This window comes from Engystomops pustulosus, chromosome 4 (assembly GCF_040894005.1).
Source record: "Engystomops pustulosus chromosome 4, aEngPut4.maternal, whole genome shotgun sequence".
In the NCBI taxonomy this organism is placed as follows: Eukaryota; Metazoa; Chordata; class Amphibia; order Anura; family Leptodactylidae; genus Engystomops; species Engystomops pustulosus.
In genome coordinates this window covers 96,680,467-96,698,374 of record NC_092414.1, presented here as the reverse complement: position 1 = coordinate 96,698,374, position 17,908 = coordinate 96,680,467, and the positions used below count along the sequence as shown (strand labels likewise).

The following is a 17,908-nucleotide window of genomic DNA, read 5'->3' as shown; positions in this document are numbered from 1 at the left end:
TCGCTGCCCGACCTGCAAGCTTACACCCTCTTATCCCGATGATGATGATGATGAAGCCCTTGCTTCCCCCAGCTCCCAAGTGCGATCAGCTACATTATCGATTTGTGTTTCCCTGTCACTGCTTTGCTCCTCAACGGTCTCAGTATGCACAGCCTGACTACTTGCAAGTGCAACATAACCTTCCATGCCACTCTCCACATCTCTACTTTCCTGCCTACTGCACGAAGCAGCGGCTGTCTGCCCCACCTATTCACTGCCAAGCAGATGCTGACTGTCCTCAAATAGTTTGTCCTCGCTGTATAGTGGCGCTGAGCCCCGACCACCTAGTAGATTTCTGGCTGAGAGACATGAACAGGACAAAGGCTGGTTGAGGACAAGTGAGGGCTGCTGACTGCTCCTGGGCCATGCCAACTAAGGGTTGCATCTAACAAACCCACAGACTCTTGGCTGGGGTTGTCAGATGTCATTTGGGAGGAAGAGGATGACCTAGTCAACTAATCCAGAACCTTTGGGTTGTTCATCTACACACTGCTGCTAGATGTCACCAGCGGTTCTGGCCTCACAGAGTCACCCCTGCTGCCATGTCCCCTTACTGTGCTGCGACCTCTGCCTGCTCCACCTGCCACCTCTCTGTCTGACATATTGGTTAATCAACTATGTTGATTTAACATAGATTTCTTGATATCTACTTTAGCAACAAAAAAGAATTGAAATTTGGGGAATACAGAACCCGAAAAACTGACACCCTGGACTTTGAGCAAAAATCACTCCACCAACTATGTGGATTTGACACGGATTTCTTGATATCGAAAATTGATATAAAAGAATTGAAATTTGGGGTATGAAGATCCCCAAAACGGACACCCTGGACTTTGAGCAAAAATCACTCCATCAGCTACTGAGTACAAGCAGCTAGATGCTAGAGGCAGCACATGCAGTGTGAAATGACTGGATTAAAATGGCTGTCTGTTTTTATGGCTGTCTGCCCGTCGCTAATTGGCTTACACATGTGATCTAAGGTGTTCCTTTCTTCTTCCCAGAGTTCTTTGCCCAATGTAACATGCTGTCCTCGCAGCCATTTTGCTAATAAAGGGGGAGGGGGAATCACCGCAAACTTTAGATTTGTGTGGAACCAAAGTTTTCCTGCAATTCCAAACGAATTCCACTTCGTTAAAATCGATTCGCCCATCTCTAATGCTGACATCTATTTATAGATATTTGAGTACAGCCAGTTTGAAAATTGCCATGACAAAAAAACTAGGAAATCTATGGGGATCATTTACTAAGGGCCCGAATCGCGCTTTTACGTCGGGTTACCCGAATTTTACCGTTTTGCGCCGATTTTCCCTGAATTGCGATCGGATTGTGGAGCATCGGTGCCGGCATGCACGCGATGGAAATCGGGGGGCGTGGCCGTCGGAAAACCCATCGGATTCGCCGTATTTAAAAAATAAAAATGTGTCTCTTGACACGCACTTACCTGCACCCGGCCTGGCTTGGTGAACTTCAGTGAACTCCAATGGAATTCAGCACAGCAGCGACACCTAGTGGACATCGGGGGTACTATCTTAGTGAATCACCGGAAGACACGAATCAGCGTCGGAGAACCCGTCGCTGGATCGCGAATGGACCGGGTAAGTAAATCTGCCCCTGTGTCTCTAGTGCTACCTCAAAGAATGCAGCTACCTATAAATCAATGCCCAATATGGCTTAATAACCAAAGAAGGAGCCTAGAAGGCAAAGACACCCCACTTCAGACAATGCTGTTTCCAGGAGGTATTGCTCCTTATCAGTGAAGTGTAGGGAAAGGCTTTGACTAGCTGAGAGGCCTGGGACCGTATAGCAGGCTTAATATTAAATGTTGAAAAATTAGGTAAAAATAAAGTATGTATGAACTAAATTACATGCATTACATCTGCAGTATTATAAGGTTTTTATGTTGAATACTTCAAAAATCCAGGATCTATACATCTTCATTTGCATTATATAGTATATTACAAAAATTTCAGTTCATGAAAAATGTATCTAATATCAAGTGACCTGAATGTTGATATCGGTGAATATGCTGAAATAGCTAATTACTCCCTTACTAAAATTGCTGAATTTGGTGCACTTTTTTTATATGCCACACCTATATCTTGTACCCCAAAGCTGGGCAAAAAAGACCCTATCCCACCTTAAAATACCCAATAATTGTGCTTCCATAGCTAAAAATGTGTAATAGCCCAACCGTTAATGTCTTTAAAGCTCAAATTGTGCATTCTTTTAAAATGTTCAGCTGTGCAGGGCTTTTTAGTCGTAATCCCTCAGCTTGCATCTTCTCATAGTTTATTATGCTATTAATATGTTCACAAATTCTGGCCCTCAACTCCTGTATGGTCTTTCACACGTACAAAAGTCTACATGTGCATAGCAATACATAGAACACTCCACTAATTGCACATGTGAATCGGTCTTTAATTGCATATATATAGAATGGGTGTTTTCCACCTTCGGGATGGGGTGCCTCCTGTAGGGCAACTACCTCTGTACTGTTGTCTCATTGGCTGATGCAATTGTCTCATATTGATATTTACACGCTAATAGCCTTAATTGCTATGACTGTACCTTCTACTTCCCTAAGGCGGATGTTTGCCGTTACACACTGTTTGTATTCTTAAAATTGAAAAATAAAGTCTTTAAAATGTCAGGATTCAGGATAAGTCCATCCTCTGGACCACCGTGGGAGGTGGTACTAGCCGACACCCGGGACTGGAATCTAAGTGGTATCTAGCTTTCACCAGAGCCCACCACAAAGCGGGATGGTCTTGCTGTGGCGCGGTACCACCAGGTTGTTCCACGGCTGCGACTAGCTAGCGGTGGCAGCCGAGGTCGAGGTACCTTAGCAGGAGACAGTTTCGTGGTCAGGTTCAGGCACAGGGTCAGGGTAGGTGGCAGAGATGCAAGGTCAAGTCCAATCCGGGGTCAGCAATGCGAGGTCCAGGCAGATGGGAACACAGGAGCAGGAACATACAGGAATGCAGGAACACGGGGACAAGGGAACACAGGAGCAGGAACAGACAGGAACAAGGGAACCCAGGAGCAGCAACACACAGGAAAACATGAATATCACTGGTGGCCAGCTTAAATAGATTACCTGAAAATGGCCAGTGCCAATTAGCGGGACCACTGAGTTGCGCTTGCAGCGCGCTGGCGAGGGCAGAGGGTCACGGATGAGCCTACAACCCGCAATATGGGTCGCGGGACCATCCGTGACAATAAATAAATGAAACAAATATATTTACATGCTATAATTAGATGTATACAGTGCCCGTTTCAACATTTGGCTACATACAGAACTGTAGAAGAAGTGTACACTTGGCAAGTCTCACGTATAAGAACGTTCTGAATCTAGTATTCTCTTCAGTTGTTACCACATTCATTTGATATAAAGGTACATCCATAATTTATGCACAAGCTCCAGTAGTATGATCACAGAGCACAGTATTAAGCCAAGCCACATTAAATGTACACATAGATTTATATTAATAATGTAGAAAGCTCCAGAAAAAGGTGCTCTCTCCGTCCTACTATTGTGCAATGTGTTAAACATCTTACTAGGCATGACAAATGTGGACTAACCACCTCAGCTTGGATGTATTGAATAACAACATTTCTCTACTTGTTTATTTGTTATTCCAAAAGGTAATTACATGTGACCTTTTTTGTCTAAAAGGAAGAACATAGCTAAATATCCACATGTTCTCCAAGATGGGGGATATTTCTGTATAATTGCCTTTAAGGGGTTTTGTCATCTGGGCATTCACATTTAATTTAATTCATCTGCATACTATATACATTTCTTCAACTGCATGTTATATTAAAAAATGTACCTGTGTAAACATAATTTCCCATAAATGTAGCCATGTTGGCCCTTAGAATCAAGTCAGTTGTCCTTGGATACAACCACCCCCACTTGTCAACTCTCTCTAGTTCTCTAAAACTTTTTATTACATTTTTTTTTACAATTTTTAAAGAAATTTTCCCATGCCTCTCACCCTTCCCTAAGCTCTGAGATGAATGACCATATTAGCTAGCTTCTATATCAAACGATTCAGATCAAATTTACAAATAGAATTGCTCATTTGTAATAGATGTTCTCATCCCTAATCATTTCTAATATTCTATTTTTGTCATTCAGCTTTTATTTGAACTGACTTCGGATAATAATTTAGACTTTCTGACATCCCAATTTATTGAATAAACGTGTGATAAACAGTGAGATCCCCTATTAAAGTGTATGATCTATATCAGCACTACAAAAATAATGAGGTTTATATTCAGTCATGAACAAAACTAAACAAGACATGAATATGGCATATGTTTATTAAAGGCACTGGCTAAAGTGTATTAAAGGGGCTAATACAGAATATAAATGTTACTTAAACTCATCGACAATTGTAAATGATCAATCTGTTAAAATGAGATGTAAGGTAAAAAAACAAGTACACTAAATCATGGGCGACATCATATTTATCATTCCAGTGTGTCAAGAGTTCAAAGGTGATTTTTAAAAGAATCGTCTGCTGTTCAACATTCTGTACAAAACTTTCCCTCTAATACAGTATGTAATTATTAACATTGTTATGCGACCCTTGTTATACATTTGATTACTACTACATGCTAAATCTTTGTTTAAAATGGATTTTCCCATAAAAGAAAGTCCTCACATTGTAATCCCTTAATTTTTAACCCCCTTACTTTCTAATTTTACTCAGTGTTATTGCTGTTTTAGCGCCTATAACTCAGTGATAGTCGTTACAGGGACGGGGACTCTCTAAGCAGACACTTCTAGTGCTGTGAGATTCTGTTTGCCGACAATGTGCTTAGATAAACAGGGTTGAGGGCTTATCTAAACTTTTATTTAGCTTCTGAACAGTCTACTAGTATCTACCACATAGAAAAAGAGAGATGAGACAGAATCATGAGTTGGATATAAGACACAATAATACACTGAGCTCTTGTTAGCAAATTGTACTGATGGGATCAGGTTTCAGGCGGCTTCTTGCTGGATAACCACACCCAGAGCTGCCTGTGATTGACAGCTCCCTTTCTGATCCTGGGAAAGCTGGGTATGTCTCTGTAATTGTTTTGCCTGCAGCTGCGGTTTGAGTGATGGACGGCTGAGCCAGTCAGTGCTGGAGGTAGTGTCCATTTCTGCCTTAAATTCTGCCCAGCCCTTCATCTGGTGCTGGTTATTGCAGTCTAATCTGTGTATCTAGTGCTCTTGCCTTTGCGTTTCTTGCTATTCTGTGTATTGACTTCTGCTTTGCCTACCGACCATTCTATTTGCTATACGATTCTGTACCTTTGCGCCATCTTGGTTTTGACCCAGTTTGTTTGACTCTGCTTGTATGTCTGTATCTGTTGTTTGTCTCTCAGTATCGTTTATCTCCTAGTGTGACCCCACCTTCCTGTCTCAGTCTTGTGTCGGTTTCTGTGCCCCAGTGTGAACACTGACCTATATCTGTATTCTGGTTACCTGTCCACTCCACCATCCACCAGCTGCCAGACGAAGTAAGTTTTCCTGTCACTTTGTAGGGTCACTCAGGGACCATCAGTTAGGTTCCTGATAGTAGTTTCACCCTCTCCAGGGTGGTCTATCTGCTTTAGGCAGGGCCTTAGCCCGCAGGGACGCCGCAGGGTGAGTTTGCCGCCACCTACCTAGTCTGACAGCTAGCGCCAAGTCTGGTTGTGGTTGCGCGGTTGCTGGACAGGTACTGACAGCTCTGCTATCTCATCTAATTATTAAAACAGAGTCAGCACTGCTATGTCACCTCCGCCCCTGGGATACAGAGCTTATCTTGTTTGTAGAGCTGCTGCTCCTGTGACCTCTCCACGCTGCTGGAAGCACAGGTGATTAACCCGGAAGTGCCCATGTCTGCAGTGCTCTTTGCCTCCTTCCTCTCCCCCTTCTACTGCAATGCAAGATAAACTAGAGGCAATTGTCCAACTATAGTCAGAAGATTTATGATTGTATCCAGGGACAACCAAAATTGTAAACACCAGGGCTGATAGAAACAGGTTGGAATTATATCTGTGAAATGGTGTATTTTTGTTAATAACAGTAGATTAGAGAATATGAATATTTGAGTATATTCCCATCTGGGCATTTACATTTAATTAAATTCATTTGCCATATGTAAACATTTCTTCAATTGGATGTTATTAAAAAAAATGTTCCTGTGTGAAGATAATTTCTCATAAATGTAGTTATTCTGTCCCTTAGAAATGAGATACTTTCCTCGGATACGACCACGTCATACTTTGGCAGCGGTGGCCAGACTTGCACTATAGAGTCCTGCCAAACCACCAGGATTCAGAGTTCATTACCACAGGACGGCTGTGCGACATGTAGTAACTCCCAGACATTTTATATACAATAACCTTTTGTTTCTTTGTGCACTCAATCTATCAGACGTGGCCGTATCCGAGGAAGCTAGCTCGTTTCTAAGGGACAACATGGCTACATTTATTAGAAATTATCTTCACACAGGAACATTTTTTTAATAACATCCAATTGAAGAAATGTTTATATATGGCAGATTAATGAAACTGAATGTACCGTATTTTCCGGGCCATTAGGCGCACCGGAATATAAGGCGCATTAGTCCTATGCGCCTTATATATGTAATAATTCCATATATAAGGCGCATCGGACTATAAGGCGCAGGGTCGGGGGCGTGGCGGAGGTCCGGGGGCGGAGCGGAGACCCGACGGGACGCGACGCCGAGAAGAGACGCGGCGACGCGGGGAAGGTGAGTGGGGAAGGTGAGGGGGAGGTGGAGGAGGGCAGCGGACCATACTTACATAGGTCCCCGCTACCGGAGACAGCAGATCTCCAGCGGGAACTGCAGACCACGCGGCAGAAGTTGTTTGTGCCGCGTGGTCTGCAGTTCCCGCTGGAGATCTGCTGTCTCCGGTAGCGGGGACCTATGTAAGTATGGTCCGCTGCCCTGTGCCATACATAGGGCGCACCGGACTATAAGGCGCACTTTGGATTTCCAAGGAAATCCAAGGCTTTTAAGTGCGCCTTATAGTCCGGAAAATACGGTAAGTGCCCAGATGAGAATACCCCTTTAAGAATCTTGTCTATGTGGAGAAACCCCTTTAAAGGGGTTAGTCGCTTTGAACAAAGTACAGCAGATAATTAATATTGTTTGTGCAATGAAAAGTTATTAAATTTTCCAATTAAACATACGTGCGACTGGAGCAGTCTTTTCGCGTAGAAAACACACAGCTAATAGTCACATCAGAAGGCATTTAACACTGCACATACACCGGACTGTAAATCCGACTGCTGGAAACCTGGCAGTCTAACACATAGGGAGTCATTTACTAAGGGCCCGAATTGCTATGTTTCGTCGGGTTTCCCGAAAATTACCCATTTGCAGCGAATTGCCCTGGGTTTTTGGCAAACGTGATCAGATTGTGGTGCATTGGCGCCGGTATGCACACGACAGAAATCGGGGGGGGGAGGGACGTGGCCGTCGGAAAACCGTACGGATTCGGTAAAAACTTGGAATTAAAAAAAAAAAATGTGTCGCTTCACAGGCGCTTACCTGCACCCAAGATAGGACGGTGAACTCCGGCGGACTCCTGTGCAGGAGCGACACCTGGTGGACATCAGGCGCAATACCTTAATGAAGGTCACACATGTGTATGGTTTATTACCATCACACAGCTTTAGTTACACTGGGTGTTATAATTATCCACATGAGTTCACATTACCATGGACCAGTGTTTATTTAAAGGAAGTAAACAATAAAGCTTCGTACTGCACGACAGCAGGCAGACAAGAAGCTGAGAATCGTAAAGAATTGATACAACAAGAAGTGTATTGGAAAATTTAATAACTTTTCATTACACAAACAACATCAATTATTTGCTGGAATGTGCTTAAAGTGGACAACCTCTTTAACCCCTTCCCGACATTTGACGTAATAGTACTGCATGGCGGGAGATGCGTTCCCGTAAAATGCAGTACTATTACGTCAAGCTTCTGGCCCCGGCTCCGTTCGCGTGTGAAGAAGACATTGCAGATGTATGGAAACATCTGCAATGTGTTCTTTACACACATATATATTGTTCTTCAAATGCTATTTTGTTTGCACCGTTCCGCGCGTATCTCCCGACAAGTAAGCAGATGTGCCGAACATCTGTAATCTATTCTTCACTGTGTTCTTTACTGTGTTTTTCACTTAAATGATCCTGTGTTCACTGTGTTCACTGTGTTCACTGTTTTTATTCTATTCTTCACTGTTCTTCACTGTGTTTTTTAAATTAAATGCGCGATCGCGAGCAGGGGAATTATTCATGTCACCTAGCAACCCATACATTTAAAACGCATTGCACTCGCATTGCACTTGCAATGCTTGCGAGTGCAATGCATTTTTGATGCATCTCCATAGACTTGAATGGGGCGGGAAAAACGCGCGTGAAACGCAAAAGTAGAGCATGCTGCGATTTTGACGCGCGTCAAAACAAACGCAAGCACGCGCGTGCAAAACAACGCAAATGAGGTAAGACCCATTGGAAACAATGGGACAGAGTGCAATGCAAGTTCTGCACGTCAAATGCACGCGCAGAACTCGCGCGTGAAAAACGCTAGTGTGGAAGGGGCCTAAGTAATTTCTTTGGATGGTACCACAATCCTCTACCACTCAATCTTTCCTGCAGACCTTTTTCATGTTTAATTATTTCTATGAGCATTTCTAAAGAAATGGTGTATATAGTTTTGGTATACAGTATATAACTGCCACATCATCCTCATCCATGTTTCACAATTTTCAGCCAAGGGCCCACGGCACTTTTAACCCATTAGGGACGCAGCCATTTTACAGCTTAAGTCTCAGCCCCATTTTTTGGATTCTGACTTGGATTCTGTCGCTTTATATTGTTATAACTTTTGAACACTGTTACTTATCAAAGCGATTCTGAGATTGTTTTTTGGCTGATAAGTTTTGTGTTTATTTTCCACTTTTTTGAAATTCGAAATCATTAAATTTTCAGGTAGATAGATTTACCACCTAAATAAGTTGCTGAATAACATTTCCTATAAGTCTACTTTACATTTTCATAATTTTTCTTGATGTCACGCAGCTTAAAAATTCAATAGCGATTTTCCGTATTTTCAGAATTTACTCTTTTGCGGATAAATACTGTTTTGAATGAAATTTTACGTATTTAGCATCAAAACTCCCCTATATAACCAACCCATTTTCAAATCTGCACCCATCAAACTATCAGAAACAGCTTTTAGGAAGATTGTTAACCCCTTGAGATCTTCATAGTAATTGAATCAAAATGGAGGTAAAATTTAAAGTGGTCAAATTGTGCCCGTTATACATTCGTTTAGCCCTAAAATTTACACATTTCCAAAGATAAAAATAGAAAACCCACCATACAATTTGTTCTATAATTTTTTCCCGAGTATAGAGAAACCCCACATGTGGCCGTTACTTGTTTTATGGGTGCACAGCGAGGCGCAGAAGAGAAGGAGGGACCTGCAGCTGCCAGGATTTTAGTTTTCTCATTGCCTCCTTTTGTAGGCTATAAAATTTTCGATTTTTCTTTATTGGGGCCATGTGATGCCATTTTTTGCGGGATGAGAAGCTTTTTCCAGTGTTGCCATTTTGGGGTTGGTATCACCTATTGTTGAAAATTTAGGAACTCGTTTTTGAGGGCAGGAGTAGAAAAGCATCAATTCTGTACTGGATTTTTTACTTTTTTTTTTCGTGTTCACCGTTTAGCCTAATAATCATGTTATCTTTATTCTATGGGTCGATATGATTACGAGGATACCAGACTTGAATATATTTTCTCACATTTCACTACATTTGTCAAATAAAACCGTAATGTGGGGAAAAATCTATCATTTTTGCATTTCCGTCTTCCCAGTGGCATAACATTTTTACTTTTTTGGCTACGGAGCTGGTTGATGGCTTGTTGTACTTTGCACCAGTATCATTCTGGAGTATATATGTATTTTTGATCACTTTTTATGGTGGGTTTTTAACGGCGTTTATTGTACGGGTTCAATAATGATTTACTTTTATTCTACGGGTTGTTATGGACGCGGTGATACTATATATGTTGGGTTTTTGTTATGATTTAGACTTTTTTGGGGGTTATATGTCTCTTTATATGTTTTGGGGCTTATGGGCATTTTTATTGATTTATTACTTTTATTATTTATTACTATTTATTTTTTATTGAATAACTTTTTTTTTTTACTTTTTCACTGTTTTCACCATGGGACATGAACAAGCAATCCTTTGATTGTTCATCGACGCCATCTTACTAGCAGTGCCTGCAGTCCAGATCAGACCCCAGCACTTCCATAGCACTGACAGCAGCATTTAACTGGTTACACACCCGCGATCGGAGCCCACTCCAATCGCGGGTGTTACACTGGGGTGCCGGCTATTAGTTACAGCCGGCACCCAGTGTTTCCCGATGCCGGTTCGGCTCCGATGCAGAGCTGGCAACAGCTCAGTGGTGGATATATCCGCCCCTGAGCACTAAGTCACTGAGGGGTTAAATTAACCCTGCTTGGAAAAGTTTCCTTACCACATATTGCAGTTAGAATGTCCATAGCTTTCCAAAAGTTTTCTGTACATAAGGTCCTCAAGACCAAATCAGAGATTTTAAGCTAAGTTAATAGAGATGAGTGGACCTGCACTGCATGTTCCGGTCTGTCCCACAACAATCTGGGTTAGGGTTGGGAGTATTCAGCCGGTGTTAACCCTTTAAAATTCTGCCAGACAAAGCCCTCCAGCTTTCCCTAGGATTGTTGCTCCCTGATGACGACATGGTAATCTACGATCATGGCAAAGCCACCGAACCAAACTAAGCAGACCCGGGCCTGAACAGGTCCACTCATTCCTATTAGTTAACATGTCAATAATGTCCCAAAGGTTCTAAAGGAACGATAGTTTTATAACTTTGACTATGTAGCCAAACAGTTTGAAAGGATTATCTACTGTATATAAACACTAAGAATTATCTAACTAATACTTTTGGAAAGCACAGAATTTCTGTACACTTCATAAATTATAATGTAGGAAAAAGTCTGAAAATAAACTGGACAATAAGGATAAAAGAAAAGTTTGTTAAATAACTCTGGTAGGGAGCTGGAAGTAAATGACTTTGCTACAGATCTTATACCTCATATTGTTAGCTTCTTGCTGCCTCACATCTGTTCTAATGCGTCAGAGTGTTGTTTTTGATTTTATTTCAGCAAACAAAAATAACAGTGGGGGGCAAGCAGGCACATACAATACATTTTTGATGAGAATAGTCATAATATTGGAGGATAAACAGTCTACGGTAGGGAAAAAACCAATGCCTTCTCCATACATGTTTATTTATAAGCAACAAAGACTTTGCATTACATTTTGTTTCAAATATAAATCTTTAAGTTATTTGTGATTACTCCTACTTTTGTAAATTGGATATATTGTAGTGACATACAGTTTATTGCATTTCAGTAACATAAAGTCTTATTTGCATGCAGTCGCTTAGCTCTTTTTGTCCTTTGGTATTTGGTATGAAACTATTTATGGAATTTGTGATAATCTCAAGAGATGAAACTTTCTAATATGAAGCTACATTCAGGACGATGAATTCAGGTTTGTTCCATCAGTGATTAAGCGCTATATGTACACAGTCATCTAGCCATGGGTGGTCTTACCAATTATTGCCATCAGTCTTTATATGCAATGTATGGTCGGCTGCACATGAACGTGTTCGGCCTGTGGAAACCAACACATTGGAGTGTCCTCATACAGAAACATGACACAAGGAGTTCTTGTCCCCCAGGGACAACTCTAACTGTGCCAGTGCTGCAATTCAAATAGCAGGCAGGGAGGCCTTGTATGATAATTATATATAATACAAGGACTCCCAACCTCTGCAACTTGTTCGGTCCGTGAGATCTGCACATGGGTTTGATTCCATTGGTAGTTGTTCATGTGCAGGTAACGTATACCGTACATAAAGGAATAACTCCATAATAACTTTTTAATTAGCTGCTAATAACATCAACTTCTCACTAGATTCCTGCTTTTAACCTCAAAAAGAACAACAATATAAGTGAACAAATGACAAATTATTATAACCTACAAAGAACACAATTCAAATTCAAAATGTAAAAATCTGCATAATATCATGGATGATTATAGGATGTAAAGACTACACAATTCAAGAAGGACATATCCCCAGCTGAAACAGATATAAATCAATCAGACATAACCCACACCCACCACTCGATCTCCAATATATAGTATGATATGAAATGTTCTTAAAACATTTTTTTAAATATATTAAATAGATGATGAGAAATTAGCTGAACAAGTAACATGATAATTAATACAAACAATTAATACATAATGGCCCACAACAGAGCCCAGTATTACATATGTCACATACATTTCTGTATGATACAAGGGCTTTAAACCTGTGCAACTTGTCCGGTCTGTGGGATGTGACCTATACATGGGTTCCGATTCCATTGGCAGACCATGTTCATGTGCGAGCAAGTTACAAAAGCCCGAGTAGCTCCTGCTACTCTTTTACATGTACATTGGACAGCACAGCTCATGCAAACAGGCATTTCTATTTCACAAGTGCTTTTACTATTTGTATTTTTTTTTATAAGTACAGGCAGTCCCCAGGTTATGTACAAGATAGGTTCTGTAGGTTTGTTCTTTAGTTGAATTTGTATGTAAGTCGGAAATGTATATTTTATAATTTTAGCCCCAGACAAATTTTTGTTCGGTCTCTGTGACAATTGGGTTTTAAAAATGTTGGGCTGTCATAAGAACCAGGATTAACAATAAATCTTCATTGCAGACACCATTGGTAACTGTTACAGCTTTTTATTTTAGACCGGGACTAAAGTACAGTAAATTACCAATTAAAGCTGGATTCACACGACCGGTGCCCGCCGTACCGTAGCATGGCGGGCACACGGCAGCGCGCGGGGAGAGGAGGAGGGGGAGAGCGCTGCTCACCCCCACCCCTCTCCATAGGGATATATGGCGCACGGCGCCGTATACCCTGAAAAAATAGGACATGTCCTATTTTTTCACGGGACACGGAGCAGTACGGTGCCGCGCGTGTGCAGCACCGTACCGCTCCTGTAGGGCGCCGCACGCCCATTGCCGTCTATAGGGGACGTATATCGGCCGTATATACGTCGGACGTATATACGTCCCCCTTGCGGTAGTGTGAATGCAGCCTTACTGAGGTCCGTTTGTAACTAGGGATCATCTGTAAGTCGGGTGTTCTGAAGTAGGGGACCGCCTGTACCAGTGTACAAGTGCTATCAATCTACAAATATGATACTCTTGCTGCATACTTCACATGAACCTCTACTGACTAAATGCCACATATAGTATATAATTAGCTGGCATAGCACTACAAAAAATAGAAGGGCTTTACATACTTGAGGTTAAGGCTGTTTTGACCAGTGGTATAAATCTAATTCACATAATTATACATTTCCTAGACAGTAATATTAACATAATTGCATGTGTTGTAAACTGCCCAATTTCTGGGCAACTTGCAAATGTTTGTGAGACTATTATTATTATTTACAATACAAACTTGTTGATTTGTTATATGGACAAATGCTCTGCCAGTACCTACTGAGAACTGACGTGAAACTCATTAGGTTACTAAGCACAGCTGGACTGTAGAATATAATGGAAGAAACTTCAAGAAACTGTTGTTCTTTGCAAACACCTGCTGACATCTCCTGCACAGAACACTGACATATTACATAAGCCAACATGTGCTGTTTACATGAACTGGTTTAGTGTGAAAACGTTTAGTTATTCAGCATATTCCTTCATAAATTAAGTTTTGTACCAATACAATTATGAAAGAGTTACTTTATTTTAATTATAATAATTATAACAGTAATCTAACATAATATAATTATATATAGGTTGCTCAGTGCAAGAAAGTTAAAGTTAACATTGGTTCTGAGGACTATTCTATATTCATTAGTTTGTACTTTAAAAACATATATTTACTTTATATTCTATTTGTGAATCAGTCGTAAACTGAGTGAAAGTGCAAGATTTCTAATACTTGGATTTTTAATTATTATCATTATTATTTTTGTCTTTTTTTTCTTATTTTAATATTTCTCAATGTTTTTTAATATATTTTAGCTATGCAGCTTTCTAGATTAAATTTTATTTCTCTTCAAACCGGTTATAGTAGTATAGTTTATAACATGTGGTCCATTGGGCCTAACACCACTAGCACCTGGGGACTATTCTATATCAAATAGTTTTAAATTTTAAAATATCTAATGATTTGATGTTTTGTTTTGTTATCACAATCAAAATAAAGAAATACAATTGGAGCAGATTTATTAATACTGTAGAAAAGACAATGCAAATTAGACTAGATTTAAAATGCTCCAGATTATTTAAATTTTCTGATACTGGTTGATAGATAAATATGTTTTCCAGGGTGGGATCTGGAAATGTTTGCCTTTGTGTAAGGCAACACACTCATCATTAAGCATGATTTATTCAGAAAGCCTAATGACATGATGAAGGATAAACCCAGGCCCGGCGCCAGCACCCGGCTAACCCCGCTGCCCGGGAGATTCCTTTCCGCTCTCATTGCGATCTGTGTCTGGAGTCACTGCACTCACTGCTTTCCCTGAAGGCTGAAGGACCTTTGATGATGTCATGATCACATGACCTGCCGGGGAAAGCAGTGACCCCACGGAGAGAGCTGCATCAGGTGAGGGGGAGACATGACAGGGGCCAGGGAGGGGGGCAGTGTGTATACAGGAGGCAGTGTGTATACAGTGGGCAGTGTGTATACAGGAGGGGGGAGCAGTGTGTATACAAGGGGAGGGGGGCTGTGTGTATACAGGAGGAGGGGGGCAGTGTGTATACAGGAGGAGGGGGACAGTGTGTATACAGGAGGCAGTGTGTATACAGGGGGCAGTTTGTATACAGGAGGGGGGCTGTGTGTATACAGGAGGAGGGGGGAAGTGTATATACAGGAGGAGGGGGACAGTGTGTATACAGGAGGCAGTGTGTATACAGGGGGCAGTTTGTATACAGGAGGGGGCCGTGTGTATACAGGAGGGGGGGCAGTGTGTATACAGGAGGAGGGGGGCAGTGTGTATACAGGGGGAGGGGAAGAATGAGTACACAGGGATGGGGGGGCAGTGTGACTACTGGAGGGCAGCCCATAAAGGGGCCCACTAGGGCTCTGTCGCCCAGGGCCCACTAAAACCTGGAGCCGGCCCTGGATAAACCAAACCAGTATATATTTATATATAATCCATTAGGAACAGATTCCCATCTGCTGAAACCCAACTGCTTTACAAGGTAGAACAAATATTTTCACATTTCCAAGAGCACCAGAGTCAAAGGCTGTAAATACATAGAATATTGCATGTTGTTATTAGTTAATTCTATGAACTTTTATCTTTTGGGATGTTGTAATTGCAACCAATAAGGGGATCTGCTTTACTTGTACTGTGCAAAAGAATTACTTTCATGTAAATTATTTATTATGAAACCATAACTTGTTGTTTGTAATTTCTTTGCCACATCCCAGAGCTTCTACAATTTTTCATAAAATATTTATACAATAGATATGTTACATTATTACACTACCTACTATAACATTGAATTTCCTATCATAAAAGTCATAAAATTGTCTAAAACATCTGATAAATGTGAGACAAGCCATGTTTTTGGCACAAATTACTCTAGAATTCTCTCCTGCTGACAGCTAACAAAGATTACTGAACTGGAGTTTTGGGTCACAGAATCTATTGAGAGGGTGATGGACGCTGTGCTATTTCCAGTTACAAAAGACATACCACATAAAGGATTAAAGATCATTCATGCTGTCTAAAATTTGTGGCTATGTCTAAGTTAAAGCATAATGAAATTGTATGTCAATGTGTCATGTCATTATATGGATTATGACCATTTTTCTGCTTACCCATTTGGACAGAAACATTTCTAGACTGTGATACAAAAATCTGAGAACTGACGACTACTAAAATTTGAAAAATGTTAACTTTATTGGAACAAACCCACATTAACAAAGTTGCAATGTTAGAGCGCTATGTTTCACAAATATGCTATATTTTGTTCCAATGGGGCAGATTTACTTACCTGGTCCATTCGTGATCCAGCGGCGCGCTCTCTGCGCTGGATTCGGGTCCGGCCGGGATTTATTAAGGTAGTTCCTCCGCCGTCCACCAGGTGGTGCTGCTGCGCTGAAAAGCATCGGAACGTGCTGGAGTTCACCGAGCCGGGCTGAGTGAAGGTAAGTGCAAGCTCCGCGATACATTTGTTGTTTTAAATTCGGTGGTTTTTCCGAATCCGTCGGGTTTTCGTTCGGCCCCTCCCCCCAATTTCCGTCGCCAGCATGCCAGCGCTGATGCGCCACAATCCGATCGCGTGCGCCAAAATCCCGGGGCAATTCAGGGGAAATCGGCACAAATCGGAAATATTCGGGTAACATGTCGGGAAAACGCGAATCGGGCCCTTAGTAAATGACCCCCCATGTGTTTGTTCCAATAAAGTGTACATTTTTCAAATTTTAGTAGATGTCAGTGCTCAGCTTTTGGTATCTCATTTCTTCTATTATGTGCATTCTTCTTTATCTATACAAATAAAGTAAAAAGCGGGCAGCACTCCGTGGTTCCAATTTCAAAATAAAAGGTGAACTTTATTGTACAAGTGGCGACTTTTCGGTGTATAACACCCTCATCAAACCTGATGAAGTTGTTATAGACCGAAACATCGCCACTTTTTCAATAAAGTTCACCTTTTATTTTTAAATCGGAACCACAGAGTGCTGCCCGCTTTTTACTTTATTTATCTACAAGAGGATCAAGCCGGAACCTTTGGGGGCACTGCACCCCTCCTTATTAGGAGTCTATAAGATTGTGCTGACTCTGACTTTACTTCATTATTTTCTATACACCTAGATTGATAGGTTGTTGCTGTTAATGTGCCGTAGAATATAGAATAATAGTGTTGAAAATGTTTTACAGGAATAATCAGCCATGAGCATTACCACCTGCAAACTTCTGTTGGCTGAAAATGTGTTCTGTCAGTTTGGAAAAAATAATTGGACCATGGCAGGTGAAAACTACATGTGTGTGGCATGACCAGGGTTTTGTGACCAGTTATTTGCCATTATTTGCAGATTACGAGACACATATAACTTTGATGAACATGTAACTGACTAGTCACAGTAAAGTTTTAAATCTGAGAAATTTGAATTCAAAGCTGTATATTTGAAACTGATATCCATATTAGGTGCAGTCTGTACTTTATATTTGTATTGTAGTGAAAACATTGTAATTTAAATAGTAAATAAAATATAATTATTACCAATTTCTACAAAAGTAAAATGTAATTGGTGTCTAATTGAAGTGAACTAAATGATTGATGGGGATTAACATCGCACTAATGAAACATTTCTTTGCTTGGATCTATTCTGTACATAGTGACAGCATCAACAGAAAAAAAAATCTCAGAAAAAATGTATTCTTGCATTATTTTAGTGAAATAGTATTAGTATGTTTTAATTAGGTTAGTCAGCAGCACTACATAGTAAAGTTACTGTTGTACTGATAATAAGTAGTTGTTGAATTAATAAACCTATTATTTGTAATAACCATTTATGTACTGTATTTCTTTTTTTCTTCCAACTTTGTACAGAAGTGAAAAATATAACAAAGCAATAATGCATGCACATTGGGGTAGGGCCAGATTAAGGTTGGTGGGGGACCCTTGGTGAAAAATATGGTAGGGGCCCCCATTGAATGTAGTCCAGACAGGGAACAGCAATTGCTATATAC

At 40.8% G+C, this 17,908-nt stretch overlaps 1 long non-coding RNA gene across 1 annotated transcript in view; it reads left to right on the top strand.

Moving 5' to 3' along the window:
- The window catches only part of LOC140126874 (uncharacterized), a 52,656-nt gene extending 35,267 nt beyond the window's left edge, over positions 1 to 17,389 (top strand). The window contains exon 3 of the long non-coding RNA XR_011854916.1: positions 17,096 to 17,389. This is a non-coding gene — a long non-coding RNA (uncharacterized lncRNA). The remainder of the gene's footprint in view (positions 1 to 17,095) is intronic.
- The last annotated feature ends 519 nt before the right edge of the window (positions 17,390 to 17,908 follow it).